Below are 16,314 nucleotides of genomic sequence, written 5' to 3'. Positions count from 1 at the left end.
GGCCACTATGGGCCTCAGTGGAGAGAGAGGAGGGCCGCAAGGGGCTGGCCACGCGCTCCCCCCATGCGTCCGAATTGGACTAGGGGAAGGGGGCGGTGTCCCCCTTTCCTAGTCCCTCTCTTCCTTGTAGAGGAATCCTACTAGGACTAGGAAGTCCTAGTAGGACTCCTCCTCTTGGGCGTGCCCCCTAGGGCTGGCCGGCCTCTCCCTTCCTCCTTTATATACAGGGGCAGGGGGCACCCTAGAACACACAAGTTTCTCTTAACCGTGTGGGGTGCCCCCCCTCCACAGTAACACACCTTGATCATACCATCATAGTGCTTATACGAAGCCCTGCGCCGGGACCATCATCATCACCGTCGCCACGTCGTTGTGCTGACGAAAGTCACCCTCATCCTCCACTAGATCAAGAGCACGAGGGACGTCATCGAGCTGAATGTGTGCTGAACACGGAGGTGCTGTACATTCGGTACTTGGATCGGTTGGATCGCGAAGATGTTCGACTACATCAACCGCGTTACTAAATGCTTCCACTTTCGGTCTACGAGGGTACATGGACACACTCTTCCCTCTCGTTGCTATGCATCACGTAGATAGATCTTGCGTGATCGTAGGAAAATTTTGAAATACTATGTTACCCAACAAGTACTACATGCTATAATTAAGTGCAAACCTGCTCACACCTAGTACGTATCAAACCTGAACGTGTTCCCACTATGCAGGTTTTAGTACTAGTGCTAGTACTAGGTTATAAAAAGGAGAACTACCTAGCCAAAAATTACTCTACCTTCCTCTCATAAGTCTTTCTTGCTCATCCTTCCTTGTCATGGCCGGTGTGGAGAGCTCCAGGTCGAGAAATACTCGTAATAAGGGAGCGGCGACCAAGGCCGCGAAAAAAAAGATGGCTCTCTGCCTCGTAGAGACCTCGAAAGATCTCTCACGGGAAGGCGAGGGCTCCCAGGAGCGTCCTAGTCGCGGAGGCGAACATGCCGAGCTGGCGGTGCTGGAGTCGTTATCCCTCGATGACATGCCTGATCATCTCGATAAGCAGAAGGAGTTCACCAACGGCTTGGTGGAGCTGCTGAAGGAGAGCATCGACGACATGCCCGCTGAGCTCAATAAGCAGGAGGAGTTGACTGCCGGCTTGGTGATGCAGCTGAAGGAGAGCATTGCCTCAGATAAGAAGGCGACCGGAGAAATCCTGCAACTTCAGGAGGACAAGACGAAGCTCCGCCACGAGCTTGATATGTCTCCAACGTATCTATAATTTATGAATCATTCATGCTATTTTATTATCTGTTTGAATGATTACGGGCTTTATTATACACTTTTATATTACTTTTTGGGACTAACCTATTAACCGGAGGCCCAGCCCATATTGCTGTTTTATTGCCTATTTCAGTATTTCGAAGAAAAGGAATATCAAACGGAGTCTAAACGGAATGAAACCTTTGGGAGCGTGATTTTTGGGAAGAATATGATCCGGGAGACTTGGAGTCCACATCTGAGAAGCTTCGAGGGGGCCAGGAGATAGGAGGGCGCGCCCCCTCCCCCCTACTGGGCGTGTCCCCTGTCTCCTGGGCCCCTCGAGCACCCCCCGACCGACTTCTTTCACCTATATAATCCCAGATACCCTAAAAACATTGACGAAGAAGATAGATCGGGAGTTCCGCCGCCGCAAGCCTCTGTAGCCACCAAAAGTCAATCGGGACCCTATTCCGGCACCCTGCCGGAGGAGGGATCCCTCACCGGTGGCCATCTTCATCATCCCGGCACTCTCCATGACGAGGAGGGAGTAGTTCACCCTCGAGGCTGAGGGTATGTACCAGTAGCTATGTGTTTGATCTCTCTCTCTCTCTCTCTCGTGTTCTCTCTATGGCACGATCTTGATGTATCGCGAGCTTTGCTATTATAGTTGGATCTTATGATGTTTCTCCCCCTCTACTCTCTTGTAATGGATTGAGTTTTCCCTTTGAAGTTATCTTATCAGATTGAGTCTTTAAGGATATGAGAACACTTGATGTATGTCTTGCCGTGCTTATCTATGGTGACAATGGGATATTCGTGTGATCTACTTGATGTATGTTGTGGTGATCAACTTGCGGGTTCTATGAACTTATGCATAGGGGTTATCACACGTTTTTGTCTTGACTCTCCGGTAGAAACTTTGGGGCACTCTTTGAAGTACTTTGTGCTGGTTGAATAGATGAATCTGAGATTGTGTGATGCATATCGTATAATCATGCACATGGATACTTGAGGTGACAATGGAGTATCTAGGTGACATTAGGGTTTTGGTTGATTTGTGTCTTAAGGTGTTATTCTAGTAGGAAGTCTATGATAGATTGAACGGAAAGAATAGCTTCGTGTTATTTTACTACGGACTCTTGAATAGATATAACAGAAAGGATAACTTTGAGGTGGTTTCGTACCCTACCATAATCTCTTCGTTTGTTCTCCACTATTAGTGTCTTTGGAGTGACTCTTTGTTGCATGTTGAGGGATTGTTATGTGATCCAATTATGTTATTATTGTTGAGAGAACTTGCACTAGTGAAAGTATGAACCTTAGGCCTTGTTTCCTACCATTGCAATACCGTTTGCGCTCACTTTTATCATTAGTTACCTTGCTGTTTTTATAATTTCAGATTACAAAAACCTTTATCTACCATCCATATTGCACTTGTATCACCATCTCTTCATCGAACTAGTGAACCTATACAATTTACCATTGTATTGGGTGTGTTGGGGACACAAGAGACTCTTTGTTATTTGGTTGCAGGGTTTTTTGAGAGAGACCATCTTCATCCTATGCCTCCAACGGATTGATAAACCTTAGGTCATCCACTTGATGGAAATTTGCTACTGTCCTACAAACCTATGCACTTGCAGGCCCAACAACGTCTACAAGAAGAAGGTTGTGTAGTAGACATGAAGCTCTTTTCTGGCGCCGTTGCCGGGGAAGTGAGTGCTTGAAGGTATATCTTTAGATCTTGCAATCGAATCTTTTTGTTTCTTGTTTTATCACTAGTTTAGTCTATAAAAGAAAACTACAAAAAAATGGAATTGAGTTTGTCTCATACTCTTCATCTTTTTAATATCTTTCGTGAGAATGATGGTAAGGAAAATTGTGCTCAAGTGCTAGAAGAAGAAGTCTATAAAATGTTTTGTACCAAATCTTTGAATGATGAGCATGATTGCAATGTTGTTAGTATGAATTCTTTGAATACCCATTATGCTTATGATATGAAAAGGACCGAGCTTTTGGAAGCTATGTTTGATGAGGATGACATATTTGAGAATATATTTGCTGAAATTAATGTTTGTCCCAAGCTTGGGGATGCTATGTTTAATGAAGATGATATTTTTAGCCTCCCAAGTTTTGATATACAAAGTTGTTATGATGAAAGCATGCCTTCTATTTATGATGATTATATTGATGAAAGTGGGTTTGGAAGAGTGTCAACTTTAGGTAGTATTGATCCCACTATTTTTGAGGATATTGAATCTTATTGTGATGAATATGAAAGTGGATTTGGAAGAGTGTCAACTTTATTTAGTGATGATTCCACTATTTCGGAAGAGGTTCCAATTGATTATGAGAACAAAGTTGCTATCTATGATGATTATTGTGATGACTTGTATGCTATTAATGATAACCATGAAACTTGTCATCATGATTTTAGTTTTCAATTGGATTATGCCTCACATGATAGTTATTTTGTTAAGTTTACTCCCACTATTATTCATGGGAAGAAATTTGCTTATGTGGGGAGTAGTAAATTTTCTATGCAAGTAGATCATGAAAAGAATGCTTTATGTGCTGGTTATATTGTTGAATTCATTCATGATTCTACTGAAAATATTTATGAGGGAGGAATATATGCTTGTAGGAATTGCAATAATATCAAGTTTCCTCTCTACGTGCTTAAAATTTTAAAGTTATGCTTGTTTTGCCTTCCTATGCTAGTTGATTATTGTTCCCATAAGTTGTTTGCTCACAAAATCCCTATGCATAGGAATTGGGTTAGACTTAAATGTGCTAGTCATATTCTTCATGATGCTCTCTTTATGTTTCAATTCTTATCTCTTATGTGAGCATCATTGCCATCATCATGCCTAGCTAGAAAGACATTAAAGAAAAGCACTTGTTGGGAGACAACCCAATATTTACCCTTACTATTTTTGTGTATCCACATGATTATTATACTGTAGTAATCATGTTTTATAGCTTTTGTTTCAATAAAGTGCCAAGTAGATCCTTTGGGAAGACTTGGGTGAAGTCTATATGATCTTGCTGTAAAAAACAGAAACTTTAGCACTCACGAGATTTGCTGCCATTGTTTACTAGAAAGTGCTTTTAGGTTGAGTCTTTTTGAAGATGATTAATAGAAAAATTCCTCAGGTCCACCAATTTATTTCAGAATTTTGGAGTTCCAGAAGTATACGTTTGATACAGATTACTACAGACTGTTCTGTTTTTGACAGATTCTGTTTTCATTGTGTTGCTTTCCTATTTTGATGAATCTATGAGTAGTATCGGAGAGTATGAACCATAGAGAAGTTGTAATACAGTAGGTTTAACACCAATATAAATAAATAATGAGTTCATTACAGTACCTTAAAGTAGTGGTTTGTTTTCTTGTACTAACGAAGCTTACGAGGTTTGTTTTGAGTTTCGTGTTGTGAAGTTTTCAAGTTTTGGGTAAAGATTCGATGGACTATGGAAGAAGGAGTGGAAACAGCCTAAGCTTGGGGATGCCCAAGGCACCCCAAGGTAATATTCAAGGACAACCAAGAGCCTAAGCTTGGGGATGCCCTGGAAGGCATCCCCTCTTTCGTCTTCGTTCATCGGTAACTTTTTTGTCGCAGAAACGGAACCACTACTCGCCGGCGATCACCGGAGACAAGGTCGGAGGGGTGGAGAACAAACACAGAGATTTTCCAGGCGCACAAACACCTCCGCCGCACGTACGGCTCCTGTGTATTTCCCTTGAGCACGAACTCAAGCACCACCTCATCGACAAGCAGTAGTACACGGGATTTATACCTGGGCTAAACCACATGCGCACGTATGCACGCCTGCCCAGTTCGCGATCCGCTCCGCCCGGTCGGCATGCACGATGCTCTCACGCGCATGATGCGGCCGGCATCCAACGGCTACCGCAATGAGCTCCCGCTACTCTCGGCAACGACCTAACCTACACAGTGGACTCGAACATGAGCCTGGCTCACGCGCCATCGCGACACACACACCTACATACACCCACGCCACCGAGCCGGCCGCGCCCGACTTGCCCGATGCGCGCCCGTGCACGCCCCTGGTGCACCCGACGTGAACGCTGCCATCACGGGCATGGCTTGCTGCTAACATTCACGCCCCAAGCCATGCCCCTTGCACATGTCAGGCTCGCTCGTCGTCGACGTCGCGCCATGGCCGCTGCTACAGCCTCCATCGCGCAGCACCGCACGTCCCGCGCTCCCAAGCTTGTGTACACGACGTGCACGCACGCAGTCGTCACGGCCCGAGTCCAGCGCCCCGATGCGGTCAGTCTTCCGCTGCCTTCGCCACGCTGTCGTCGTCGTAGCCGCACTCCCCACGTCCCCGCGCTCCCGGCCCGCGCTCCCGCCGCGCACGTACGCGACCTACGCAACCAGGTCCAGCTCCTCGACACGGTCCACTTCCGCGGTCCTGACGCGCCCGACGTGCCCAGTGTGCACCCATAACACACACCGGTCGCGCCCGGCTCGCCGCCGCGCTTATTGCCCTTGCATCGTTGCGCCGTCAACCACAGCGCAGCGCCTGGTCGTCGTGCCGAGCCGCCGCAGCCTCTGCACCACCACGCAGGTCCTCCGCCGCCTCCTCGTCTCCACGATCACCGCTGCTCGTTGCGTGCACGGCATCACCGTGCATGGCCACGCATCGCAGCCGATGCGTCCATGTCCGCCGCGCTCACCGCGGACGCCGTGGCCGCAGCCTTCATCTCCGCCGCTCTCGTCGTGCGCGTCGCGGACGCAGCCGCGCACCACGGCCGCCCCCCAAACCTGTGGCTCTGATACCAAATGTTGTTGCAAAAACGGAACCACTACTCGCCGGCGATAACCGGAGACAAGGTCGGAGGGGTGGAGAACGAACACAGAGATTTTCCAGGCGCACAAACACCTCCGCCGCACATACGGCTCTTGTGTATTTCCCTTGAGCATGAACTCAAGCCCCACCTCATCGACAAGCAGTAGTACACGGGATTTATACCTGGGCTAAACCACATGCGCACGTACGCACGCCTGCCCAGTTCGCGATCCGCTCCGCCCGGTCGGCATGCACGACACGCTCACGCGCATGATGCGGCCGGCGTCCAACGGCTACTGCAACAAGCTCCCGCTACTCTCGGCAACGACCAAACCTACATGGTGGACTCGAACATGAGCCTGGCTCATGCGCCATCACGACACACACACCTACATACACCCACGCCACCGAGCCGGCCGCGCCCGACTTGCCCGATGCGCGCCCGTGCACGCCCCTGGTGCACCCCACGTGAACGCTGCCATCACGGGCATGGCTTGCTGCTAACATTCATGCCCCAAGCCATGCCCCTTGCACATGTCAGGCTCGCTCGTCGTCGACGTCGCGCCATGGCCGCTGCTACAGCCACCACCGCGCAGCACCGCACGTCTCGCGCTCCCAAGCTCGTGTACACGACGCGCACGCATGCAGTAGTCACAGCCCGAGTCCAGCGCCCCGACGCGGTCAGTCCTCCGCTGCCTTCGCCACGCCGTCGTTGTCGTAGCCGCACACCCCGCGTCCCCGCGCTCCCGGCCCGCACTCCCGCCGCGCACGTACGCGACCTGCGCAACCAGGTCCAGCGCCTCGACGCGGTCCCGATGCGCCCGACGTGTCCGGTGCGCACCCATAACACACACTAGTCGCGCCCGGCTTGCCGCCGCGCTTATTGCCCTTGCACCGTTGCATCGTCAACCACAACACAGCGCCTCCACGGTCGTCGCGCCGAGCCGCCGCAGCCTCTGTGCCACCACGCAGGTCCTCCGCGGCCTCCTCGTCTCCATGATCACCGCTGCTTGTTGCGTGCACGGCATCACCGCGGACGCCGTGGCCGCAGCCTCCATCTCCGCCACGCTCGCCATGCGCGTCACGGACGCGGCCGCGCACCACGGCCGCCCCCCAAACCTGTGGCTCTGATACCAAATGTTGTTGCAGAAACGGAACCACTACTCGCCGGCGATCACCGAAGACAAGGTCGGAGGGGTGGAAAACGAACACAAAGATTTTCCAGGAGCACAAACACCTCCGCCGCACGTACGGCTCCTGTGTATTTCCCTTGAGCACGAACTCTAGCCCCACCTCATCGACAAGCAGTAGTACACGGGATTTATACCTGGGCTAAACCACATGCACACGTACGCACGCCTGCCCAGTTTGCGATCCGCTCCGCCCAGTCGGCATGCACGACACGCTCATGCGCATGATGCGACCGGCGTCCAACGGCTACCGCAACGAGCTCCTGTTACTCTCGGCAACGACCTAACCTACACGATGGACTCGAACATGAGCCTGGCTCACGCGCAATCGCGACACACACACCTACATACACCCACGCCACCGAGCCGGCCGCGCCCGACTCGCCCGATGCGCGCCCGTGCACGCCCCTGGTGCACCCGATGCGAACGCTGCCTTCACGGGCATGGCTTGCTGCTAAAAACTTAACTTGGAGCTATATTTTTATTTTCCACATGATATGTGTTTTTCTTGGAGCGTCATTTTCTTTTGTTAGTATTTTCTTGCTGTTATTTATAATATTGTTTTGCATCTTTATTTTCAATAAAAATATCAAGGATAGCCTTTACCATGCTTATTTTGCAAGTATACATGTTGTTGTTTCAAAACAGAAAGTTTACCGCTGTTGCAAAAATTCCCTAGAAAAGTCAGATAGTGATATAATGTTGAATTTTTTTGCATACTGAGCTCTGATAAATATTATACAGCGCTGTATTTTTATTATAATTGTTGGACTTAGGGAAGTATGATGAATCTTGCATTATTTACAGACTATACTGTTTTGGCAGATTGCTGTTATGTTTGCATTGTTTGCATATGTTTGCTTGTTTAATGATTCTACTTGATGATATGAGTATTAAATATGCAGATACATTTAGTATGCAATATTGAATAATAATTTTAGTGATTTGTTATAGTAGAAAATGATAAGGTTTTGCATTGGTTTATACTAACCTATCTCACGAGTTCTTGTTGAGTTTGGTGTGGATGAAGCTTTTGATAAAAAGAGAAACATGGTATGAGAGGAATTAAGGAGACACAAAAGTTCAAGCTTGGGGATGCCCAAGGCACACCAAGACTATATTTCAAGAAGTCTCAAGCATTTAAGCTACGGGATGCCCCGGTAGGCATCCCACCTTTGTTCTTCAAAAATTATCGGTTACTATCGGTTGAACCTAAGTTTTTGCTTCTTCACATGAGTTGTGATATCCTTGCAATGTCCTTTTATTTTGTTTTGCTTGCTGCTTGAATACAATACCAAGATCTGAAATTATTAAATGAGAGAGAGTCTTCACGTAGTTACATAATTATTCGACTACTCATTAATCTTCACTTATATCTTTTTGGAGTAGTTTGTCATTTACTCGTGTGCTTCACTTATATCCTACGAGCAAATGGTTGAATGAGTTGAATGTCATAAATCTGAAATTATATATGCTTCATATGCTTATGCCATGGGGAGTAATGCCTTCACATATAAGAAGTAGAGGTTGTAAATTTATTGGAGGTTAGCAAGCATTGTATTGGTCATTTGAACAATTCATGAAAGAATATTGAAGGAAGAGAGATTTCACATATAAATATACTATCTTAGACATCTTTTATAATTGTGAGCACTCATTAAGTATGACATGTTAAAGAGTTGATGTTGGACAAGGAAGAGAATGTAATGGGTTATGTTTTCTCACATCTCAGTTAAAGTATATTGTCATGGATCATTCAAACATGTTGAGCTTGCCTTTCCCCCTCATGCTAGGCAAAATTCCTTACACCAAGTAGAGATACTACTTGTGCTTCCAAATATCCTTAAACCCAGTTTTTGCCATGAGAGTCCACCATACCTACCTATGGATTGAGTAAGATCCTTCAAGTAAGTTGTCATCGGTGCAAGCAATAAAAATTGCTCTCTAAATATGCATGACTTATTAGTGCGGAGAAAATAAGCTTTGTACGATCTTGTTATGGAAGCAATAAAAGCGACGGACTGCATAATAAAGGTCCATATACAAGTGGCAATATAAAGTGACGTTCTTTCGCATTAAGATTTTGTGTATCCAACCCGAAAAGCGCATGACAACCTCTGCTTCCCTCTGCGAAGGGCCTATCTTTTACCTTATGTCTTTTACTTTATGCAAGAGTCATGGTGATCTTCACCTTTCCCTTTTTCATTTTATCCTTTGGCAAGCACTTTGTGTTGGGTGATCCTAATATATATATCCAATTGGATGTAAGTTAGTATGAACTATTATTGTTGACATCACCCAAAGGTGAATACATTTGGAGGCAACACTATAAGCCCCTATCTTTCTTAGTGTCCGATTAAAACTCCATAACCATTAGTATTGCATGAGCGTTAGCAATTGTAGAAGACTATATGATAGTTGAGTATGTGGAGTTTGCTAATTAAATCAAAGCTCTGACATAGACCCTTCCTGAAAATAAGATGAATTGCAATTGTTTGATGACTAAGAATGAAGTTTGCTAGTTTTCAAGAAAGTTTATGGTCTATGCTTTAACGTGTGAATAGCTTGTTACTTGATCATGAAAAGTTTTATGAGATGAACTACTATTATGACATATAAACCTACTAGAAAAGGTGATTGAAATTATCATTGATCAAACTTGTGCACCTGCTAGCATTCACACTTCATATGGTGGTTGTGAGACATTCGATGATATATATATATATATATATATATATATATATATATGATCAATTCTACAAGAAATTCTATTTATATATATGCATAACATGTACAATATGTAGTATCGTAAAATACCAGCAAACAAAAAAGAATTAAATGGAAAACACAAAATTAAAGAGAAAATAAATAATAAAACCAAAACCCCCCTAAACTTTTAGTACCGGTTGGTGTTACCAACCGGTACTAAAGGGCTCCCCGCCACTGGCGCTGGCACGTGCCACGTGGTGGCCCTTTAGCGGCGGTTCGTGCAGAACCGGTACTAAAGAGGGGGGACCTATAGTCCCGACCCTTTAGTGCCGGTTACAGAACCAGCACTAAAGGGCCTTACGAACCAGAGCTATAGCCTGATTCTCCACTAGTGTACCTTGGTTCTCTAACTGAGGGAACTACTTATCTCTACTTTGCTACATCACCCTTTCCTCTTCAAGGGACAAACCAACGCAAGCTCAAGAAGTAGTAGTACTACATTATCGAATGGAGGAAGTAGAGATGCACCTTTAGTCCCGGTTCGTATAACCATCTGGGACTAAAGATGCCTCTATATAAACCCTTCGTCGAGCTCGAGCCCATTTCTCTCTGTTTTCCCCCTTTCATTCCTTCCTCTCCTCTCTTCTTCCCCATTGCTCGAGCTCATCCTTCATTTTTGCCAAAATTTGTCAAGATTTTAAAGGCCCCCCATCCATCCAAGTGATCACAAAGGTTAGCAACTTTGTCCTTCATCTCTCATTGCTACATTAGCTCTTCCAATGCTCTATAAGTATAGTGATTTGTGGGTTTTAGTGTGGGAGTAATTATATGTGGTATTTTATTTGATTTATATGCAATTTGAGCTCAAATTAACTCTTAGTTTGCATATGTACGTGTGGTTTACTTAGTGCCTTCTCGTCCCCGTCCGAACCACCATCAATCGCATGCATCGTCCCATCACTGGCAGCACCTTGGTGAGCCTCTTGTTCTTATCTTTTTTATATAAAAAATCATGTTTGTGTGATTTAGATATATAGTTACTTGTATAATTTCCTTACCCATACGTTGTTTGTTATACATAGTGCCATGGTTTTGATATCCGTCCCCGTCAGCCCTCATGTGGTTTATGATCCGGATGTGGTATATTCTCTTTTATAACTATTTGTTGCATTTCGTGTTGATGACAAATTATGCCCATCAAGTTGACATAGATTTTTTTATCTAGGAGGTATGTGAACCGGAAATTTCAATCGACCCTCTTGTCGAGAGGTTAAATTTAGTTGTAAAATGAAACGATTATTTGAAAGAAAAATTGAAGAACAAAAGATGAAGCTGGAGTTGTATGTTGCCGATGTCGTTGATGATCTCAAGATCAAGATTGAGAAAATGCGCTTGAAGATTAGAAAGATTAAAAAATAGGCCATCGATAGTGAAGCTTGGTATCATTATGCTGTTGGATCAATTGTTAACTTATTTGCGATCTTGATCGCTTTTGTTGTTGCATTTAAATGCTTTAGCTAGAGATTTTGTATGTTGTTTTATGGGAATAAGTGTGTATGAACTTATGTATGAACTTGTATTAATTTGGTCTTTTCGGTGCTGTGTAATGAAGATGAGCCGGCAATGGATGTATGATGACCGATGCTTTCCCTACTTCGTTAATGGCGTGCGTACTTTTTTGCTTGTGGCCGAGGCAAACAAGCGGGGGGTGGTTTTATGTGTTTTCCATGTGCTGGCTGTAAGAATGATCGGAATTACTTTAAGTCAAAAACCATTCACGACCACCTGTTTGTGTCCGGTTTCATGCCCCACTATAATGTTTGGACCAAGCACGGAGAAAAAGGGGTTATGATGGAAGGCAATGAAGAAGAAGAGAATAACGACAACTATCGTGGCCATGGTTTCCTTGAATACGATGGTACAACAATGGGGGAAGAAGCTGAGCTGGCAATTCGGGAAGAAGAAGAAGCAGAGGCATCAGATGAGCTCGCTGATGATCTTGGTCGGGCCATTGTCGATGCAAAGAGAAACCGCGCAAGTGAAAAGGAGAGGCTGAAGTTGCAGCGCATGTTAGAGGATCACAAGAAATCATTGTACCCAAATTGCGAAGCTGACAAGAAAAAGTGGGGCACCACACTCGAATTGCTGCAATGGAAGGGAGAGAATGGTGTATCTGACAAGGGATTTGGAAAGTTGCTGATAATGTTAAAGAAGATGCTTCCAAAGGACAACGAATTGCCCGAGAGTACGTATGAAGCAAAGAAGGTTGCCTGCCTCTCTAGGATTAGAGGTGCAGAAGATAAATGCATGCCCTAATGACTGCATCCTATACCGCGGTGAGTACAAGGATTTGAATGCATGCCCGGTATGCGGTGCATTGCGCTATAAGATCAGCCGTGATGACCCTGGTAATGTCGAGGGCGAGCGCCCCGGGAAGAAGATTCGCCAAGGTGATGTGGTATGCTCCTATAATACCATGCTTGAAATGTTTGTTCCAAAACAAAGAGCATACCAATTTGATAAGATGGCATAAACAAGACCATAAGAAAGACGGGAAGTTGAGAGTACCCGCTGACGGGTCGCAGTGGAGAAAAATCGAGAGGAAGTGGAGGGACTATGCAGATGACGCAAGGAACATATGGTTTGGTCTAACCGCAGGTGGCATTAATCCCTTCAGGGAGCAGAGCAGCAATCATAGCACCTGGCATGTGACTCTATGTATGTATAACCTTCCTCCTTGGTTGTGCATGAAGTGGAAGTACATTATGATGGCAGTGCTCATCCAAGGCCCTAAGCAACCCGGCAACAACATTGATATGTACCTAAGGCCATTAGTTGAAGAACTCTTACACCTGTGGAATGAAAAGGTGCACGTGCATGAGATGAGGACAATCAGGAAGAATTTCACCTACATGCATTGCCATTTGTGACCATCAATGTTTGGCCCGCTCTGATTAACCTTTCAGGACAGACAAACAAGGTATACCGCACATGCATTCACTGTTTGGATGATACCGATAGTATATATTTGAATAATTGTAAGATGAATGTGTACCTAGGACATTATTGATTTCTTCCGAGCAGGCATCCCGTAAGAAAGAAAGGCAAGCATTTCAAAGGTGAGGCAGATCACTGGACGAAGCCTTGCCACCATATTGGTGATGATGTACATGATATGGTAAAGGATTTAAAGGTAATCTTTGGAAAGGGTCCTGGCGGACAATCGGCTCCGAATGACGCTGACGGACGTGCACCAGTGTGGAAGAAGAAATCTATATTTTGGGACCTACCCTGTTGGAAAGACCTCGAGGTCCGCTCTGCAATCGATGTGATGCACATGACGAAGAATCTTTTTGTCACCCTGCTTGGCTTCTTGGGCGTGTATGGAAGACAAAAGATACACTGGAGGCATGGGAGGACTAGCAACGTATGCATGGAAAAGACGGTATACATCAGGGTCATGTCAGCTACATTCTTACCAAAGAAGAGAAGGAAATCTTCTTTGAATGCCTGCTCAGTATGAAGGTCCCGTCTGGCTTCTCATCGAATATAAAAGGAATAACACTACAAGAAATATGTCAACTTGCGACCACCACTATTGGTCACTGAAAGGTCATTGTTTTTCATTTGCAACCTTTTGTGACCAAAAACAGAAGGTCAAATTATGGCAGTCGTAAACTGAAATTAACGACCTTCTTCGGGATAAGGTCGTAGACGTTTACGACCAAAACAGAAGGTCGTTGAACCCATGACCTTTTGTTTTGGTCACTGGCTGTCTGCCCAAGCCACGTCGGATCCGACGTGGCAATCCGACGTGGCAAAATTGCAACCAATTGAAAAGGTCGTAAATTAGAATCGGCCCGGTCCAATTTGGTGTTTTAGATGGGCCGAGCCCAACAATTCAGCCTTTATATATATTTTTTTCTTCTTAATTTTGGTCAGCTATATGGGCAAAGCCCTACTATTCAACCTTTTTATTTTCTGGGCCTAGGCCATTTTGCATTCCGTTGCACAACATTCCGGTCCACTATTGTTTGTACCATAGCCTTTTTAAACCCGAAATATTACTTGGTCCAGTAGAATGTGTTCGGTCTTTTTCATTCACAGATTTCAATTTTACACATTTCAACAGAAAAAAATAAATATTTATCTATTAAATTATTAAATACAGAATCATTCTCTCAAATATTCACAACATCACATACATGTTTGCATGTCCAACAGCATATACATGGTGGCAAACTAGCAACATCAACAACATCAAATATTCAAAACATGGTGGCAAACTAGCAACATCAACTAAAACTGTGGTGCACATCTTGAGGCTTCCTTGATGTTCTGTCATAGCACCAACATCCTCAACAACATTAGATCCTGATGTACATAAACTATTAGTGACATACATTGGGAGTTAAATTATTGCCAATAAAAAATATTAAGACAATTATAGGTACATGCCCAAATGCTTCAATTCATTAAACATTAAGCAAGGCATAGCAAAAATTCCCACAACTTGACAGCAACATGTTAACCTGTTGTTCACTTCCACTACAACATTCAAGCTCATGTTAGGCAGCAACAATACTAACCTATAGGTACCAGCATGGTATATTGGTACAAGTGCATGTCATGCAATGAACGTCACTGTAACACATTCACCTGAAGAAAAGTACTGTACTATTCTACTACCACGACCATCCATTCAGCTGACGGCATATAACAATACTAGTAAGCCCACACGGACTAACATCACAAGGCAGGAGAGAATAAAGGGAATCAAGACCTGATGATGATAGTGTTGACAATGATCTAATTGGAATTATCAAGCAGAGCAAAACAGCAACATGACCATCAAGTCGCAACCCTGAAGAAAGAAAGAACCAATAGAGTCAGCTACTTATTTATTCAGAATTGAGAGTTGAACAATCATCAAAAAACTAAAGATACTTCTCAGCCAACTAAATAACACATGATTCAGTCACACGGTATAATTTTGACTATAATATAACAAGAGAACTAAAGATACTACATACTTAGAACTCAACTAATAAGTGAGAATGATCAAATCTGATGCAAACAACTGATTTTATTTGTTGATGTTACAAAAGGAAGTGTATAAAACAAACAACAGCAAACAGGCTTTGATTTGCTGCTCCAAATAGAGGACCCTGGGATTGGGGTGCTGATCACATAAGTAAATAAACAGTAGTACATCTCCAAAACCTTAAATATGGCATCAACTTCTTAGATCACAAAGGTAATATGTCTGAATTTATAGCATCACACACGAGGTCTAAATTTATACTATGTTCCTTTAGTAGCAAGAGCTGGTTCATGTCTAGCTTGTATTGCAAATAACTAGTACAGTTTTCACACAAAAAATAGGATTGAAGTATATATTCACAGCATGTAAGAATACTTGGATTAATAGACTAATCAACCATCAACTAACACTTCACAGTACCAACTAACACTTCACAGTACCAAAAACATTGGGTGGGGCTCGCCACTTTGGATGTGCAGCAGCCATGAGGGCTTCTTCCTGTTCCACCTACAACAGCGGCAGCGGTAGCGGCGGTGCCGGCAGCTTCTACAGATTTGAGACACAAAACAAAACGCAGGCAGGGGGAATCAGAGGGAGGGGAGATGAAGAACATGGAAGGCATTTATATGATGGTAGTACATAACGTGCAGCTTGGTTCACAAGCATAACTAACCACATGTCAGGATCCTTTCAATGGCATGCACCACACTAATTAAAATAGGATATTGATTTCTACTCTTTGTAATTAGCTACTGCCGATCATGTCTGCAACTTCCTAGCTCAGCAGTCAGAAGACCATACAACATTGCATGTAGCCGGCCGGCACACACTGATTCATAGCAAATCAGATTGAAGTTTCATAGAATGATTACACTAGCAACTAGTGAGCACTGAAGACTAATCTTAACCCATTGGTAGAAGTCTAACACTAGCAACTAGTGAGCACTGAAGAAACAGCAAGAAACAGCACAATGAAATAGCTCAACCTGATGGTGTGAGCGTAGTTCCATCCGACCTCCTTGGAGAGCTGGCCGAGGAGGCAGTACCTGTGCCCAGGTTGCAGCCTCAGAACCCTGCAAAACCACAAGCGACATCAACATCAAACACACACAGACGACATACATTAAACATATATAGCTCAAACCGAGGAATACCCAGCAAAAACACATTACTAGACCCGCTCTGTTGATGGAACTTTCCGCAGTGACAGTACAGTTTACCAACTTGGTTTAGAGACAACTATGATGGCCCAAAACGACATGTACAAAGGGAAAACACGCTTAAAAGTTTCCCACGATAGGT

This window comes from Triticum aestivum, chromosome 2B (genome assembly GCF_018294505.1).
Source record: "Triticum aestivum cultivar Chinese Spring chromosome 2B, IWGSC CS RefSeq v2.1, whole genome shotgun sequence".
Classification (NCBI taxonomy): domain Eukaryota; kingdom Viridiplantae; phylum Streptophyta; class Magnoliopsida; order Poales; family Poaceae; genus Triticum; species Triticum aestivum.
Note: the sequence above shows the minus strand (reverse complement) of the source record.